A 17,495-nucleotide genomic window follows, 5' to 3' on the forward strand; every position below is an offset into this window, starting at 1 on the left:
TCGCCGAAGAGCTAAGGCAAGCATCAAAAGAAAAGAGAAGCCAGGTGAAGCGACCATCCAACCTGCACGACGCTCCCCTCGAAGCTAATCAAATCTACAGGTGCTCCGATTAACGAGGGAACCGCTGAAGCGCGATGACAGCGGGCAGACAGCATCAGGGTAAAGCGGGCACGGAGCTCGATGTAACATTCCTAAGCTTTCTGGGGTCCAGAAGTTCCAACATAGCAAAAGAAAAAGACGCGTACTGCGAAAACTGAACGAAAAAGAGGCCTAGCTGAAAGTCGATTCAACACGTCACCGTGAAGAAGGCGCATAAAAATACGAAACCAAAGGAAGCCTGTCTAAATGCCTCGTCGCCTAATCGCAGTCGACAACAACCTGTGGGTGCTCGTGTTTAGAAGGCGTGTAGCTGACAGCGCCTGAAAAGCTGCTCTCGGCTCGGGTATGTCATCCTTTCACGCTTCAATGGCTGTCACGCGCACAAGGGTCCAAGAGAAGGCTGACTGTGCTCGGCGTTCACAACACTGGTTGCTGGAGAGGGGTGGCCGGGACGTAGCGTTAATTAATCACTCTTCATCGACGTGGTTCACACACACACACACACACACACACACACACACACACACACACACACACACACACACACACACACACACACACACACACGCACACGCACACGCACACGCACGCACGCACGCAAACACACACGCACGCACGCAGACACACACGCACGCACGCACGCAGACACACACGCACGCACGCAAACACACACACACACGCACGCAGACACACACACGTACACACACACACACACACACACACGCAGACACACACACACGCACGCACACACACACACGCACGCACGCAGACACACACGCACGCACGCAGACACACACACGCACGCACAGACACACACACACACACACGCAGACACACACGCACGCACGCAGATACACAAACACACACACACACACGCGCGCACGCACACACGCACGCACGCACACGCACACAAACAAAACAATAAGGAGAGGCGCGGTATTCGAGTACGAAAACGTTTATCGAGAACCACTGAGTTAGGAGCACGCTGGAAGCATATGATGCCTTGGGCGTTGGGCGCGCGCGTGAGTGGGAATGTGGGGACGTGTGGACGTCAAGAGCGACGTTAAGCCGAAGCCTGCAGTATTTCACAGATGTGGGCGCCAAGGGAGCAGCAGTGAAAGGAGGTCTCAAAGAACCGCATTGAAAGACTTGTAGGCTTAGCACCTGCAGTAATGTAACGCACGTTTACGAGTGTTATACACCACAGGCAATCATAGGTCGGATAAAAAAGGGGAGCTCACTCAGGCTCACTCAAAAACATATCTCGCGCTTTTGGCTCACTCAGATTCAGTAACACTAAAATTTCCATCAATCGGACTCGCTCAGACTCCAACTTCACAAAAATATTACTCACCTGGACTCACGCAGGCTGAGACTCACGGATCAATCTTGATCTGAGTGAGTCTGAGCGAGTCGACTCATGGGTGCCTTAGCGTATACTCAGCTTTTTCGATCGTGGAGTCAAGGCTCTTTCATGCCGTTGTGTCAAATAGCCGATGCTATACGTGGCACCTCTTGGTCCCGTACCTTCAAATACGAGTTATCAATAGTTCCAGGCCAGTAAGAACATTTTTATTGGAAAACGCTACTCACCTGTGAAAGACTTTGAAGGGGGCAGATCAAGGCACCTCCGCCCTCCGTAACTCACGCTTCTGGTCAATAAATATTGAACTGCCGTACGAAGGCTAGTGCGTGGAATTATGTGTGAGTAAACGTGCGTATAAACGTGAGCCAACGTATGGCTGATAGTAATGCTGAAGATGAGTAGACAAGACCATGGGCCGACAAAGAAATGTAAAAAATGGAACTCACTGAGACCCACTCAAGGAATATACCTTGCTCTTAGGGCTCACTCGGACTCAGACTCACGGCTAGATCTGAGTGTGAGTGAGTCCGAGTCAGTCGACTCATGAGTGGGTTTGTGGGCCTATGCAGGCAATATATATAGCATACGCAGTTAATGCAATCAAAACCTACTGAGCTAATTGTGGGGACGCAGGGTGCGATACATACTGCTTGCCGCGTTCCCAAAAGTACCAGGATAGGGTTGTCCTCCTTAGATATATTTACTTCTATATAACCAAACGACAGAACACATGCAAAAAAAGGAAACAATTTAATTGCTATGAACTCGACATCCTGCCGAGCGGTGCACACAGTACGAACTGACAACTAACAATGAAACACGCGAACGTCAAAATGAAAGCGAAGCTGAACAGATCGAAAAAAAAAAAAAAAAAAGTGCTAGGTCCGGGTGTATCGACTGGGCTACCCCATGCCGCCCATTCACAGGTGCTATCCCGCTACTGCAGAGCGCGGGAGCTTTTGCCTGCTGCGTTTCCGCCCTGGGCCGGTTCGCTCCTCCTTTGGCGACCTGGCGACCGCCGGGTTCCCCTGGGGTCACCATATCGACGCCCAGCTCAGCGCGGACACCCGATCAACATAGGTCAACATGGGGAAGGACTCCCAGTCTCAACCCGTCCTCAAGCACCGGGCTCCAGGTAGCTGGATTACAGGGGCACGCCACCACCCCCGCCCGATGTAGCTCTGATTTAGGCGAGGTTTTATATCTACCAAAGCACTTAATACTGGCGAAATTCAGCTGACAATTTTAAGCTCGCGTTTTTAAAGGACGTGTGGGAATCTAAATACAATAGCTCGTTTTGTTTGTTGTACTCCGTTCGTTGTGGCCCTAAATGATTGCACTGTTTGGCAGTTTGTTAAGCGCAGTGACATCTCGTGGTGAATGTAACAGTCATATTTTAAGAAAGAGCGCGCGCACCGCCTTGCGGGATTTGGCTGAAATGGAGCAAGCCAGGCTGCAACCCCCGTGATCAGTGGCGAGTACTTCTGTCACAGGGGCGTAGCCAAGGGGGGGGGGGGTGGTTGGGGGGGTTCAACCCCCCCCCCCCGAAATTTTTCAGTTTTGCTTGCGTATATATACACGCACACATACAAACGCACGCACGAACATACATAAAGTATGGTTGAACCCCCCCCCCCCCCCCCCGAAAAAAATTTCTGGCTACGCCCCTGTAATCTGTCAGAAAGAATATTGAGATACGATGTGAAAGGTGACGCTGTGGCTTGGAACTTGGAATCGAACACCTTGCATTCTGTTCTCGGAATGTCTTAACCTTGTCGTTTGCAGAAATTGATCTCATGGAACAATCCTTTATTTATTTGGGAGTTTTTACTTTTATCTCCTTAAATTACTCAACATATTCGAGTTTTATCTTCTTATTTTTTGTCTGCTTTACTCCTTCGTTGAGTGGTGGACTGCAACAAATCATGTTTACGCCGTCACTTCACAGTTTCTTTTTTTGTTTTGTTGCTGTTTATTTCGTATACGATCTCCTCCTTGCTTTCTCAGCGCCGTTCTGTAACGCGGTGCAATGATATCTCGTAATTTGTGGTCGAAATAAACTGTGAGAAAACAGAAAGACGTAACCAAACACAATAATAAGGAATCAAGACATAATGAAACGAACAGTTCAAAAATAAAAAGTACTTAAATCCTTCGTTATGAAAAATAAAGATCGAAGCCAGAGTCAATGTTTCTAAGAGAATAAAGAATGCGATACTGCTTCCATTCCATGTGAACCCAGTGATCCAGCTGTCTGCAGAATTTCTCGCAGTTGAAAAAATCTTTATTCGCAGTTCGAAAGATGTTTCGCAGACTCTCTTTTTTTTTTTTTTCGTTTCACTTAAGACTACTCTGTTCTCCACGAGATGCCACTGCACGAAACCAATTACAAAACTAATTTTTCCCAACCGCCGCACAAAGGAAAGTGCACTGGAAACAATCGATTACATTTTGATATTTTCTAAACAAAAAAAAAACAACAGTATTCACCAATAAAGACTTACAAAAACACTATTCGAATGTAAGATTAAGTCCTTGGTAGATGTAACACCCCGTCTAATCGAAAGCTCAAGCGGGCGGGGGATGTGGCGTGCCCCTGTAATCCAGCTACCTGGAGCCCGGTGCTAGAGGACGTGTTGAGGCTGGGAGTCCTGCCCCGTGTTGACCTATGTTGATCAGGTGTCCGCGCAAAGCTGGGCGTCGATATGGTGACCCCAGGGGAACCCGGTGGTGGCCAGGTCGCCTAAGGAGGAGCGAACCGGCCCAGGGCGGAAACGCAGCAGGCAAAAGCTCTCGCGCTCTGCAGTAGTCGGATAGCACCTGTGAATGGGCGGCGTGGGGTTGCCCAGTCGATACACTTGGACCTAGCACTTTTTTTTTTGTCGCTCTATTTTCTTTTTCCCAACTTTCTCTTTTTCTCGCTCGTTGAACTAATTCTTATTCTCTGTTTTAGAGACCGCCTCAGTGGTACAGTGGTCACGGTGGTCGGCTGCGGACGACCGAATGTCCGTGGTGCGATTCCGGTCACTACGTCACATCTCGATGAAGGCGAAATGCCAAAGCCCCGTGTACTGTGCGATGTCAGCGCGCGCTAAAGAACACCACCTGGCCAATATTTCCGGAAACCTCCACTACGGTGTGCCTCATAATCATATCGTGGTTCCGGCAAGTAAAACCCTAGATACGAATATTAAAATGTTTTCGCGCCGCTTTATCCAACACTTAAAGGGCCCCTAAACCACCCAGAGGTCGAAATTTTGTTGGGGCGTTGCAGTTGTGCACGAGTATACAAGGGACATTTAGCCATGAGAATATTTAAAAACGGCGCCGTAATAGCGGAGTTACACGAGTTTGATGATAAAAAGAAACAAATAAATAAATAAAAATAATAAAGGCCCTCGCTCATGTCGCTCTTTGATACGCAATGCTCAGTTCGCCCGTTCGTCTCCAAATGCTGGCCAAAAAGAACCAGTTTGTCTGCTCGCAAGTACGCAGGCATACCTGCGAGCAGACGAACATATTCTTTTTGTTGATGACGTGACAGACGAGAATGCTGACGTCACGGCCAACGTTGGGGATTACCGAAAGGCCTGGATAGGAGAAAGTATTGTTTCTTGGAAATTCTGGGGCGTCTGAGGCTCGTAGCGCTGCTGCGTTTCTCATTACTGATCGTGACGGCACTCTGAACTCTATGCACGCGTTTATTTGAAATGCTATAAAGTTATCAGAGGTGATTTGGGGGCCCTTAAACTATTCTTTTTACTGGGAGGCTTCAACCATGTGCAGCGATGGTCCATTACATTTGTTGCAGGTCTTACGCGCCCGTTCCTGGGTTTCGAGCCGCCGTCGCAGTTGTAAACGAGCGAAGGAGTGGCACAGGGGAGGGTTAAAAAGAGCGACCGCGGAATGTAGTGGGGATTTAAAGACACTGAGAACGCTTAGTGAAAGAGACGAGGAAAGCGTGGATGAAGGTACAGCAGAACACGGAGGAAGGAAGGAGTCTCACGGTCCCTTATGCATTCGCCTAAGACGGCTGCAAGGCGAAAGCCATCTTCTGTTTCTTCCCAGTCGATTGTACTGACCCCGTCCGAAAGCTTTGTGCACCCAATCTGGTTTTGCACTGTCTCCGGGATCGGGTGCATTGGACGCTTTTTGCACGTCACGTGGTTTCGCAGTGCGTCCGTTGATCGGCCTACCTTCGGCCAAGCGACGATGTCATGTGATGTCCTCATTATGCGACGTCACGTTACGTGACGTCATGATGACGTCGCAAATTCAGGCGACCTGTGACTTCATGATGACATCATATGGTGAAGTCATCACGTAATGATAATTTTTGCATCACTCGCGTTGACTAGCGTTGGCAGGATTTCCGTGTTGCATGGCTGTGGAGGGGGAGGGGGGAGGCGCAAGTGCCCCTTTTACACCCCCCTGCCGACGGTCATGCTTGTGTTGACGTCGCCGACGCCGAGACGGTCACGTTTCGCGTTTAACGAGGCATCTAAGGCCTTAAAGACTACAGGAAGTAGCGTCAGATGACTGCACTGGCCTATGCAAGCGTAATCTAGGCTAGTGCGTTTTCTCTCCGACTCCACCCGATCCGACCGCTGCCTGCTGTGTAGAATGTGGAATTTCCCCAGGGGGGGGTTAAGGGGTCTTACGTCTTTGAAATCGCTTAAGTGGATCGCAACTTACCGTGAAATATGAGCGCCTCGCATCTTAACCGTCGGCGACTCGAGATTGGGACTGCTGAATTTTTGAGAGAAAAGTGAGTGATTGCAGCGTTTATTTGTATAACAACAAGCCGCACATCAAAAAACAATTCGTACATTTCGTTGTTTACAGGAGACGAGGAAGATACCGACGCCATACCATCGCTTCTCACATATCGCGAATGGTTATTGCGGTGCTGTAAGTGAACGGCCTAGGATTGTCGACAACGATCCTCGATCGAGGAGAGTTTTAGAGCGCAACTCTCAGGCGCGCGTTCCTGCGTTGCTGGCGTCGGCCTAACCGATAGAGCGAACGAGGACGAAAGAGAGCGAACGCGGAGTCTGTCTATATCACGAGCCACTGGCCTCTAACTTCACTTTCTTCCTCCGTCACGCGCGCTGGCCCCTCGGTAGGAGTTAGGTAGGAGCTCGTACGCATGCTGGGTTGGCACGTGCTTTGCGGCTGGCTTTGCTTGTCGTAACGGGGCTTTCGGCGTTTCGCTTGGTGCGCGACGCCTGCAATGCACAGAGTGGTGCGCGTAGCACTCGAGCGCTGGCAGTTTCTCAATACGTTTAACAAATGTTATATTGCTGTATGGTAGAGAGGTGGGCGAGTCGGATGCATATTGTAAAAATTCAGCGCAAACAAGACGGAACACAAGAATACCAACCATTTCTTTGACGTCACCTAAATTTTCTGCGCACGCATGTGTTGGTTTTCGTCGTGTTCATTTTCGTTTCATTAAAGTTCAGTTGTTAGATAGCGCTCTTACTGTGTCCTTATATTCTTGTGTTCCGTCTTCTTTGCGCTGAATTTTTACAATATGTGATATTGCTACAACTGCGGATAGCCAAAACTTCAAACAGAGTTGGCGTTGCCTCAACACTAAGCGGCGCTCAGAATACGCATTAGGCAGTTTGTAATCGTCGGTGATTTTTTTTTTTTTCATTTGTCCGTTGTTTTGAAGTGCCAAGCGCTTAAGGTGACACCCGAGTGCGATAACCATCTTTCGCTATACCGATTTTTCGACAAATAAATATTATTTTATATTTAATATTTAGTCCAAACGTTTTGTTGGACATGCCAGGTTTTTTTATTATTACTTCTTTTCTAAACAGTGGCTTTGCCGTTTGATGACACAGGTTGGCGCTCACAACTCTGCACACAGCGCCAAAAAGAAGAGACAGATAGCACACCGTAATTGAGTGCTCCACTGCTCTTGCGTAGGCAAGTCCATTGACTCATTCGATCGGTCCTTCCATGAGTCTAAGCTTCGTACGCATTGCGGAAACGAATCGACGCTATCAAGGAAACTGCAGTCCATTAGCGAGAAGCCTGCTATCTCTCACGGGCGGCCATTCCGAATACGCAAACACTGAGAGCGCTCCTTGAAAGCGTCGTCCTAATTCCATGCAGCGTAACGAAAGCCTAGGCCAGGCCCATAGCCAGGGGGAGGAGGGGGGCTGAGCACCCCCCCCCCCTCCGGAAATTTTGGTGAAGTAGGGGTTTTTACCAAAAATAAATAATAAAAATAGGCGTTTTTCTTGAATAGTCAAGGTTTTCAGCAAGTGCCCCCCCCCCCCCCCCTCGAAAAACATTCCTGGCTACGGGCCTGGCCTAGGCTGTACACTGACGCACTCGGTACAAAGCGGGTACTAGCGCGCTCGCTGACCGCAAGCAGCTGCGTTTGACTTGCTAGATAATTATCGATGTCGCGTAACTCGTTAAGCGTCTAAATTCATATTTATTAAGGCGGAAGCCATATATGCCTCACAAAACACGAAAAGTGACCGTCGTTGTCGTCGTCATCGGCGGCGGCAACACGAACGTGGCGAAAAGTCACGGGATGAAATGTTACGGCTTCATAACGTCGCAGATTGCCACTATTTGTGAGGTCACTGTGACGTCATTACGTGTAACTATGACTTCACGTAACATCGTGTCACGTGATGACGCCATCGCGCAAAACCATCGCATGGTCAATGGTGGGCGGATCCCGGGGGCAGTGCAAAATCAGGTGAGCTGCAGAAAGCTCACAATGCCTCCGATCCTGGTGGCAGTGCAAAACCGCGTTGGGAGCTGAAAGCTTTCAGTGGGAGGGTGGAGGCGGGGAAGGATCAATACATAGGCTGAGAAAAAACAGAAGAAGAAGATGGCTTTCGCGTTCGGGTCGTCATAGGCGAACGCATAAGGGAACCTATGATTTTTGTCCTTCGCGCATGAATATGACTGAAACGGACACACTTCTCCGCCTAATTCTGCTAAGTAGACAAATGAATATGAAGTTTAATCTTATTCTTACGCTTTAGTGAGGCCCGTGTTTTTAGTGCAACAAATACATATTTATATGTAGTCAATATGACCGACAACAATGTAAGAACCGATGCACGTAAGAAAGAATAGCCTTAATTGACAAACAAGTGGTTAACATCAGTGGAAGTATATGGTAGTGAATGGTAATAAAAAGAGTAGTACGAAGAACACCAAGCAAATGTGAAGCTTATTTTATGCTCGTGGAAACGCAAAATTCATATGATCACATCAAATTTAACCACTTCAAAAGGAAATATACATGAAAAGAAGTAAAATTGTAACTGAAGTGTTAGGATGTTCTTGGCCGGAATAGGAAGTGAGACTGTCGGATCACATGGGTTCCCGACAAATATTGCACAAGTTTCCACTGTTATTGCGTGACTTGTGACGAGGGGGGTACTCTTTATGATAACCAAGTGCCCTCTATAACGTTTTCGAAAGAAGTCCTGCCAGGATAAGAAAGCGCCGTGAATCCGCTTTGCGGCACAGACAGAACTCTTCTGTGGTCTCTAGAGGTTGCGTAAGCAAAGTGCTCGCGAATGTTTCGAAAAAAAGAAAAAAAAAAAACCTTCTTGCGTGTTCTGGAACTCGGCGTTGTGCTCTCAATGGAGTAGCTGAAGAATAGGGAAAGTTGCGCGGCAGAATTTAGGCAGAAACTTGATGAAAACTCACTCACTCACTCACTCACTCACTCACTCACTCACTCACTCACTCACTCACTCACTCACTCACTCACTCACTCACTCACTCACTCACTCACTCACTCACTCACTCACTCACTCACTCACTCACTCACTCACTCACTCACTCACTCACTCACTCACTCACTCACTCACTCACTCACTCACTCACTCACTCACTCACTCACTCACTCACTCACTCACTCACTCACTCACCTCACTCACTCACTCACTCACTCACTCACTCACTCACTCACTCACTCACTCACTCACTCACTCACTCACTCACTCACTCACTCACTCACTCACTCACTCACTCACTCACTCACTCACTCACTCACTCACTCACTCACTCACTCACTCATCTGCCTGCACTTATTTACAGGAGAGATAAATGGCTTGAAGTAATGAGCGATTTTGCATCGATTTTCATTGAATGAGCCGAAGAACTCGCCTGAACTGCACTGAAAAAATTTAGTTAAGTGCATCTCAATGGGAAAAGAGTGGACGCTGAGGAAGCGCCTGATAAGCCAGTACGTATCTTAAAAGTGAACGTATTGGTCTTATCTGCGTCTTACGAAAAGTGCCGTAAGAGACGCTAGTACAAGTGACAGCATTCGATGGATTATCCGGAAGCGGGTCGTCACGCTGAGGAAGAACTGCGGTGGGAAAAGGAAGACGAGGGAATGCAAGGGGAGTTCCGAGAAAACTGCGCTCAGGAAGTTTGTTGCCGGGAAGTTGCGACAGCTCAGCGTCCTTAAAGGCAAAGACAGCGATAAGATGAACGCGTGGGTGCGACATTAAACTTCGATGGCCGTTTCGTTGTGAAACACTTCAAGGGTGTTGCTCCCAAGACTTAGCGGGCGTACAAAGTATACACTAAAAAAAAAAGAAAATAGGGCTTTGACTTTTTTCTTCAGTCCTGACTCACCACATATATGACTCCCTTTAAAGATACGCCTGAGCTCTCTCAGGAGATCACTATACTCTCGTCAGAGAGTAGTGGGACACTAAAGAGAGCTAACGTGTCTTTTCAAAGAGAGTCATATACGTGGCGAGTCTGCACTCACAAGAAGGAGCCCAAGGGCTATCTCTTCTTTCTTAGAGTGTAGTTTCAATGCTGTATATGCTGAATTGAAGTCTCGCTTGACGGAAATATCAATATAGGCCTACATAAAAAAACATGAAAAAAAACTATCTAAAATAATGAACTGCCAAAGCGTAATTCACGGTGGAACTTTTGGACGCTCTGGTGACTTGTCGCAGTACTTGTGGGGGGACCAGAAAGGATAAATCATGCCACAAAAAAAAAAAAAACGTAATATCAAACATACGTAGATGGACAGAAAAAAAAAGAGAAACGAATAATAGTGCGTTACGTCCGTCTGTGTGTTACAGCGCTATGATTTCTTTCGTTGTCGAACCAATAAATAAAAAACGTAGAATTCGATACCTGAAACTGACTGAAGGTCACTTTCTTGGAGGCTCTAAGGTATGGGTCAGAGGTTCGCTTAATAACTATTGAAAGTTCACATTTACGGTGAGTGAGTGAGTGAGTGAGTGAGTGAGTGAGTGAGTGAGTGAGTGAGTGAGTGAGTGAGTGAGTGAGTGAGTGAGTGAGTGAGTGAGTGAGTGAGTGAGTGAGTGAGTGAGTGAGTGATGTACATATATTCAGGATCAATTTTAAAGCGAAGCCTTCCAGACCACGCGGGGACTGGCTGCAGCTGTCTTGCCGAGATAGTAAGCAATTTTGTCCATTTGACCCCGGGTACCCGCATTAGCGTGCCCCCAAATTCCGGAATGCACCTATACGACACAATCTTAAATGCCTTTAGATATGTATTGTACGTCTTACGTTGAGCGCTCGTCAACATTCTTTTCTCACCGAGACATGAAAGAAAAGTGCAGTCAAGCTGCTTGCAACAGCTTTCAGCGGTGGAGGACGCTTCTGGTATTTACTAGAAGAATGACAATGTTGAACAATAAGTCGAAAGTTGAAAGACCGGGCGCTTAACCAGATCAAATATCCGGCTTGTCACCCAGTGCTTGAGGGTGGGGGAGGGGACTAGAAAGATGAGAAGGAAAGTGAGAGGCACAGAGCGCATGCGCACGATCGCTACTGTTTACTTAACAGAACGACAGCTGCCAGTCGTACAGTCCGTAAGAAAATGCTACAAAACATTCGTACCCGTCACTGCGACGGCCTATAATTTCGGCTTTCTGAAATGGCTTCTTCTCGCAACATTATATCGCCAATACACGCCATAGCGCAGTCGCGAGTGTTTATCACTGAACACTGTATTTGCGTCAGTCAACTATGGTTACCAGTATAGGCCTCACACAGGCCCGTAGCCAGGAATTATTTTCGGGGGAGGCCCACTTGCTGAAAACCTTGACTATTTGAGAAAAATACCTATTTTTATTATTTATTTTTGGTAAAAACACGTACTTCACCAAAATTTCGAGGAGGGGGGGGGGAGGCTACCTGCCTGGCCTCACATATTCTTTTGCATTGCCCATTGCTGCCTGCAATAACTGCGGTGACGAGGAGACACCTGAACATATTTTGTTTGAGTGTTCCTTTGCGAGCATTATGCATTGCCTTCGACTTAGATATAAGGCACAGAGCGCTATAAGATAACAGCTGCAGACCTCACTCACGACCGCGCTCGCATCACCGTACTTCGCACAACCTCGTGAACTAACCAAGCTTCGCGTCGTCTAGATTTTAACACTGCATAGGACTTGCGCGTTTGTTTGCTTGCTTACTTGCTTGTTTGCTTGCTTTGCTACTTACTGCGATATCAGATCATCCTTGCGTCGGGGTCATCGTTATTCCTACAACCCGTGGCCTCTCCAGAATAGTGTACAAGGCGAAGGACTTGAGGGGCTGCGCGAGAATTAATAGAATAGCGAGTTTGTTAAGAGCCACTTCGGAACCTTGGCAGCGGGCTTCACAAAGGCAGTTTAGAGCCACAATTCAATATTACGGCGTCGTGTTTACGGCGCTGAGCTTAATCAAGCATTCCGCGAAACTACTCGACTGTGCGCTGAAAGGCTTTTTGTCCTGGGAGTTGGCAGGAGGAGCACTGAAAGCAAATGTTGAATAATTTATACTGCAGTGCGCATACGTAAGCGCTTCGTTATAATGCACTGCGATTTACAGTGTGGACATAAAAATTTATCATGAAAAATGAAGACGGAATGTTTACGACGTCCCCGTTTCCGGGAATGTCGGAGCACGCAGAGAGTGGTCCACTATTCTTACAGCGTGAGGCGCTTAAAGAGCGTCCACGAGCTCGCAGCTAAAGTAGTGTGTTCGTAAAAGATTAGTAGTACAGCGAAGCCTCGTTTAATGAATTTAAAGAATAGGAAAGGCTGGAATACCAGCTTACGTTTGTACACTACAGCGCCCACTGCAATTGCGTTCTTCAGACGTTACCGCAGCATGGCTGCGCTGCATTAAGCATTAACATAGGACTAGAAGATCGTGTCCTGATTCGCTTTGCCTAGGCGCTATACCTGTAGTGGCTAAGAGTAGCAACTGAGTTTAAATGAGGTGTCCAACAAAGCTAGCTAGGCAGCGCGAGACCCCAAATCCCCGCCGGATGCGGCAGTAGAGTGCTGCAAAAATTCTTTTCAACTCTTTTCTAAACATGCAAGCGAATATTTCTTCACTCCTGGTGTCTAGCCGGTGCTGCCATAAAGGCGTCAACATCTCCTGTTGTTCATTTCAATAATTAAAAAAAATATCAAGCTTGCTCGTCTTGTGTCGTCCACTCCACTGTTCGTATAGCCCACCCGTGCACCTACCCAAGTAAAGAAAGATACTTCGGGATAAGAGTTACTAGCATTGCGGATACCTTCTTATCTAATTTCCATGGCATAGCAACAGCATTGTCGTACATTCGGTCATTGAAATCGTTTTTTTTTACCTCTCTAATATTTTGTCTACCAGGCGAGTTCCTATACTTGAATCCATTTCACCAACTATAAAAAGGAATAGTGAACTCGTGATCGCGGTGTCCTCTGAAATAAATGAGGACAAACTGCGGGCCATTATGCAGATGCGACAGTACTTACGCAATACGCAATGCTTGTTTTTTTTTTCTTACGTTGACTATACGGACAAAAGTTATTTACTATGCAAGCTACGCACGAAGCTTCTTTGCAAACGAATAGGCCTAAGTATACTGGAGCCCTGCGGCGTAGCTATATGCAAGCCGGCTTCTTGCCTTCCCTTGTTCACCTGCCCATAAGCAAACGCTCGCGCGTGAACAAACACATATACTCCACCAGAAAACATGAGTACGATGAAGTCGCCGTAGCGTGAATGAAAGCTCGCGTCTTTTGTTAATTCGCCTCGCTGTGAGCTTGAATCGACGAGTGGCGTCATATGTTTCGCCACTCTCTATAGACGCGCATTATTGTGTGCTGAGATACAACGCACAAACAGCAGAAAAAAAACTGCATCTAACAATGCTTCTTTTTCTTTTTCTTTTTAATCTTAAATGTACGATGAAGACTGGCTGGGTAGCTCTTGTCATACAGAGCCCGCTGTCGCGATGCATCACCCAGCAACACGAGGGAGAACTTTAGCACCGGTCATCGTCGTTCTGGTGACGCTGGTCTCGTTTCTTTCGCAAGCCATCACTAGCGCCTTTTCGCATAGTGCCAGTTCACTCGAAGCGACGAAAGAGGTGTCAGGACTTCCGTGCAAATGTTTTCGGAGGTTTAACGCCGTCGGCCGGAAAACGCCATGCTGCGTTGTATACTACGAGAAGGTCCAGGAAGTTGAGAAGAATTCGGGAGAGGAAACGAAGTCCACGGAGGGTAAATCGGCGAGTTATTCCGGTGAGCAGTCGGTGAGTAGTAGACCAACTGAGGGCAAGAATGTCTCAGTGCTGGAGTTTCAGCGTGTAAACAGATTTAAAAATCGAAAATATATATTACTTCACCAGGCGCACCGTTAAAGATGCTCCTCATCCCTGCCATATGTTAATGAAAGCAGCCCCTCTGTACGCAAGGTCGCTTGGAGCTCGCGTTGCGAATGAAAAAAAAAAGGGAGGTTACTCTAAGGCAACAACGATGGTCATGTGTTCATATCCAGGCAACAACGAAATATGGCAGCGTGAAATCATTAGTGACCTCGATAAAAGATGAGATTTGCCATGTCAGAAACGGCTGATCGCCAAGAAGCCCACGATCGACAGAGCATCGATTCTTTCTTTCTTTCAGATAGAAAGTGAAGGCACTCTGGAATCGGAGAGCGCGACCAAGAAAGATTTTCCTCCAAGAAGAAGCGAGCGAAGCCCTCAGCGAGGCACTATGCCGCCAAGGATGACGCCCAGGCCTGTGCAATATTATTTGATATATCGCACTTTCTGGCGATACTGGCCTCGTTACGCGCGGGTAGTGGCAGTGCCCGTCAGGGTCGCAAACTACACCGTGCTTCGAGTCGGCAAATAAACGAGTGAACAGAACCCTGATCCTGCGCTGTACCACGTTTGCAGCGTCAAGGCCTCAATTCTGTGCGACTGTCCACAGTACTGTTCGCAGAGACAGTCACTTTGCAACGCGCTTGACAAATTGGACAACCGAACTCTTTCAGAAGAAAGAATCCTGCGCCACCGACAGGACTTTACGTCTCAGAAGAAGGCTGTGCAGGCGCTAATGCGCTTTCTGTGTTCAACCGGGCTATCAGAACGGCTGTGATAGGACATCCTGCATGTATGTGCATGTGTGCATGTTTTGTTTTGTTTTTATTTTATCTCCCTTTCTCTCTGTCCTCTTTCCGACCCCTATATCCCCACCCCTGTGCAGTGTAGCAAACCGGTCGCTCGCACCAGGTTAACCTCCCTGCCTCTTCCTTTTCATCTACTTCTCTCTCTCTCTCTCTCTCTCTCTCTCAATGGCGTTTGTATAACCTGCCACTGCTGTCACCGGAAATCCTTCGTCAATCATTCTTTTCAGACGAAAGCTTGGGACCTTGGCCTACGGTATCGCATATGCGCAAGGCCACGAAAGCCCTCTTGTGCTTCTTGAGGACCACGGGACTTCACGAGCGCCTGTGAACTAACAGCGCGAGTTCGTGTCGTGTAATTTCAAGCTAACTGTTCATCCATCTCTTTCTTACTCTTCTTCTTTCCTCTACCCTTTCCTTTCTATTATTCCCCCACCCCAAATGTAGGGCAGCCAACCGAGCCAAAGCTTGGTTAACCTCCCTGCCTTTCCTCTTCGTATCTCTCTCTCTCAGCCTGAGAGAGATAGATACGAAGAGGAAAGCCTCATCAAACTCGAAAATTTCGTAGCGTTTGATGATTCGTCGGAGTTCTGTTTTCCAGTTTGTTATGATCACATATTAGCCTTTTATTAAGGCGAAATGTCTTAGTATACCTTACCAAACGCGAATATTGACCGTCGACGTCCCTCGGCGGCGGCGTCAACTCGAGGGATGCAAAAAATCATCATCACGTGATGGTGTCACCGTACCCCCTCGTCATCACTTCAAAGATCGCCGCGATTTGTGACCTCATCACATCGTCGCTTGGTCAAAAGCGGGCCGATCACAAAGGCAGTGCAAAACCAGGTGAGGGGCAGAAACTCGCAATGCCTCTGATTTTGGAGGCAGTGCAAAACCCCGTTAGATGCAGAAAGCTTTAGGAGAGGAGTGGGGGGAGGATCACTAAGTCGAATGAGAAGAAAAAGAAGAGGTGGTTTCCCATTCGAGTCGCCTTAGGCGAATGCATAAGAGAGCCTGTTAGCTTTCTTTTTCCTTTTTTTTTTTAGAGACTGACCGATACACTTACCTTCTTTGTGAATTCCGGGGTCACATCAATGACAAAGAGCATTCCATTTGGCAAAGCCCACAGTTTGACATCGTGGAAAGGTAAGCGTTGTACCACAGTCTGTAAAAGAGAGGTTTCTTAGACACGCCAGCTTCGAAACGTCTTGTTCCACGAGGCGGCCATGAACGGAAATCGGGAAGAGAACTCAGTGACTGCTGATTGCTTTGCTGCGATAGACAAGGCTGATCAACATTAAATCGCAAGAGGCTCTGGCGGAGGAAGTTGACGGTTATGTACACCGGGCTAACCCCGCCTGCAGCCAAAGTTATACTACGTTATCCAAGGACACGTCATCCTAGGTCGTCTAGACAACCTAGGATGACCTGTCCTAGTCATCCAGACGAGTGCAGCGCCTGCGTTGTTTTGTCTGGTCCTGGGTTTCCTAAAAAAATTAAGTGAACACAATTGTGCTCGTTTTAGTTGCGTTATAGAATGGCTTTGTAAAGTCTTAAGCAACTTTTCGTCCTACACGCCACTTCTTTTCTTTTTTTTATTCTCTCTGTTTCACTTACCCCAAACAGACTGCATTCTGTTTATCAATTTCACGAGGGGCTACGGACGTTAAGAAATCACACAAGAATGAGGGAAGGGGGCAGGGCGCGAAGGGGGTCCCAGACGAGTTTGAGAGAGGAACTTTAATGAAATAATTGTAGAGAGCACGGCCTAAGGGCTGTCACTCTAGCCTGGAACGAGTGCGCATAGAACACACAAACATGCTTTTAGATTCGTCCCTGGAAGCGAGTGAATTTGCATGCTAAATCCACCGCCGGACCCAAATCAGTCTCTTAGCGAGTTAGGCCTCTAACGCTTCCCAGCCAGTGGAAGCCTAACTTTAGAGTTAGTCCTAGCAACCTGTACACAATTTTCTTTCTTTTATTCTTTTTTTGTGTGTTCGCCGCAGGCTCAAGTATTCAGTAGTTTGGCTCCACAGGCTGTGTTTTTCGTTTTCCTAATTCATGTTATGTTGAGAAGAAAAATCAGACATTTATGGTATCCCGTGACAAAACCACAACATGACTGTGGTGTAATGCGGAATAATTTTAGACGGACCTGGGATTGTTTGACGTTTCACGCAAATGCAGGTGCACGGGTGAATTTCGCATTTAGGCGCTATCGAAATGCGGGAATCGAACCTGCCCTCTCGCGCTTAGCAGAGCTAAAACGTAGCCGCCAAAACAATCTATAAGAAAAAAAAAAGAAAAGAAAAAGAAAGAAAAAAAAGAAGAGTCCTTTCAATTTTTTTTTCTCCACGTATATTACTCTCCCATACATAACTCTCTTTAAAAAGACACCTAAGCTCTCTTTTACAAGGTCGTGGGACACGTCTCTCCGAAAGAGAGTAATGTTATTTAAATGGTAGTTAATATGTCTATTTAAATGGTCTGAACTGAGTGCTCTCGAGGCATACACCAAAAAGATTATATAAATAGCCTCAACCAGGGGCGTAGATAGAAAATTTTTCGGAAAGTGTGTGTG

General features: G+C 47.3%; 1 long non-coding RNA gene across 1 annotated transcript in view; it reads right to left on the reverse strand.

Moving 5' to 3' along the window:
- Positions 1-2,331: 2,331 nt before the first annotated feature.
- Positions 2,332-17,495, reverse strand: part of LOC125759801 (uncharacterized) — a 28,053-nt gene continuing 12,889 nt past the window's right edge. Inside the window, exon 2 of the long non-coding RNA XR_007417495.1 lies at positions 2,332-2,473. This is a non-coding gene — a long non-coding RNA (uncharacterized LOC125759801). The remainder of the gene's footprint in view (positions 2,474-17,495) is intronic.

Source organism: Rhipicephalus sanguineus, chromosome 9 (genome assembly GCF_013339695.2).
Source record: "Rhipicephalus sanguineus isolate Rsan-2018 chromosome 9, BIME_Rsan_1.4, whole genome shotgun sequence".
NCBI classification, from domain to species: Eukaryota; Metazoa; Arthropoda; class Arachnida; order Ixodida; family Ixodidae; genus Rhipicephalus; species Rhipicephalus sanguineus.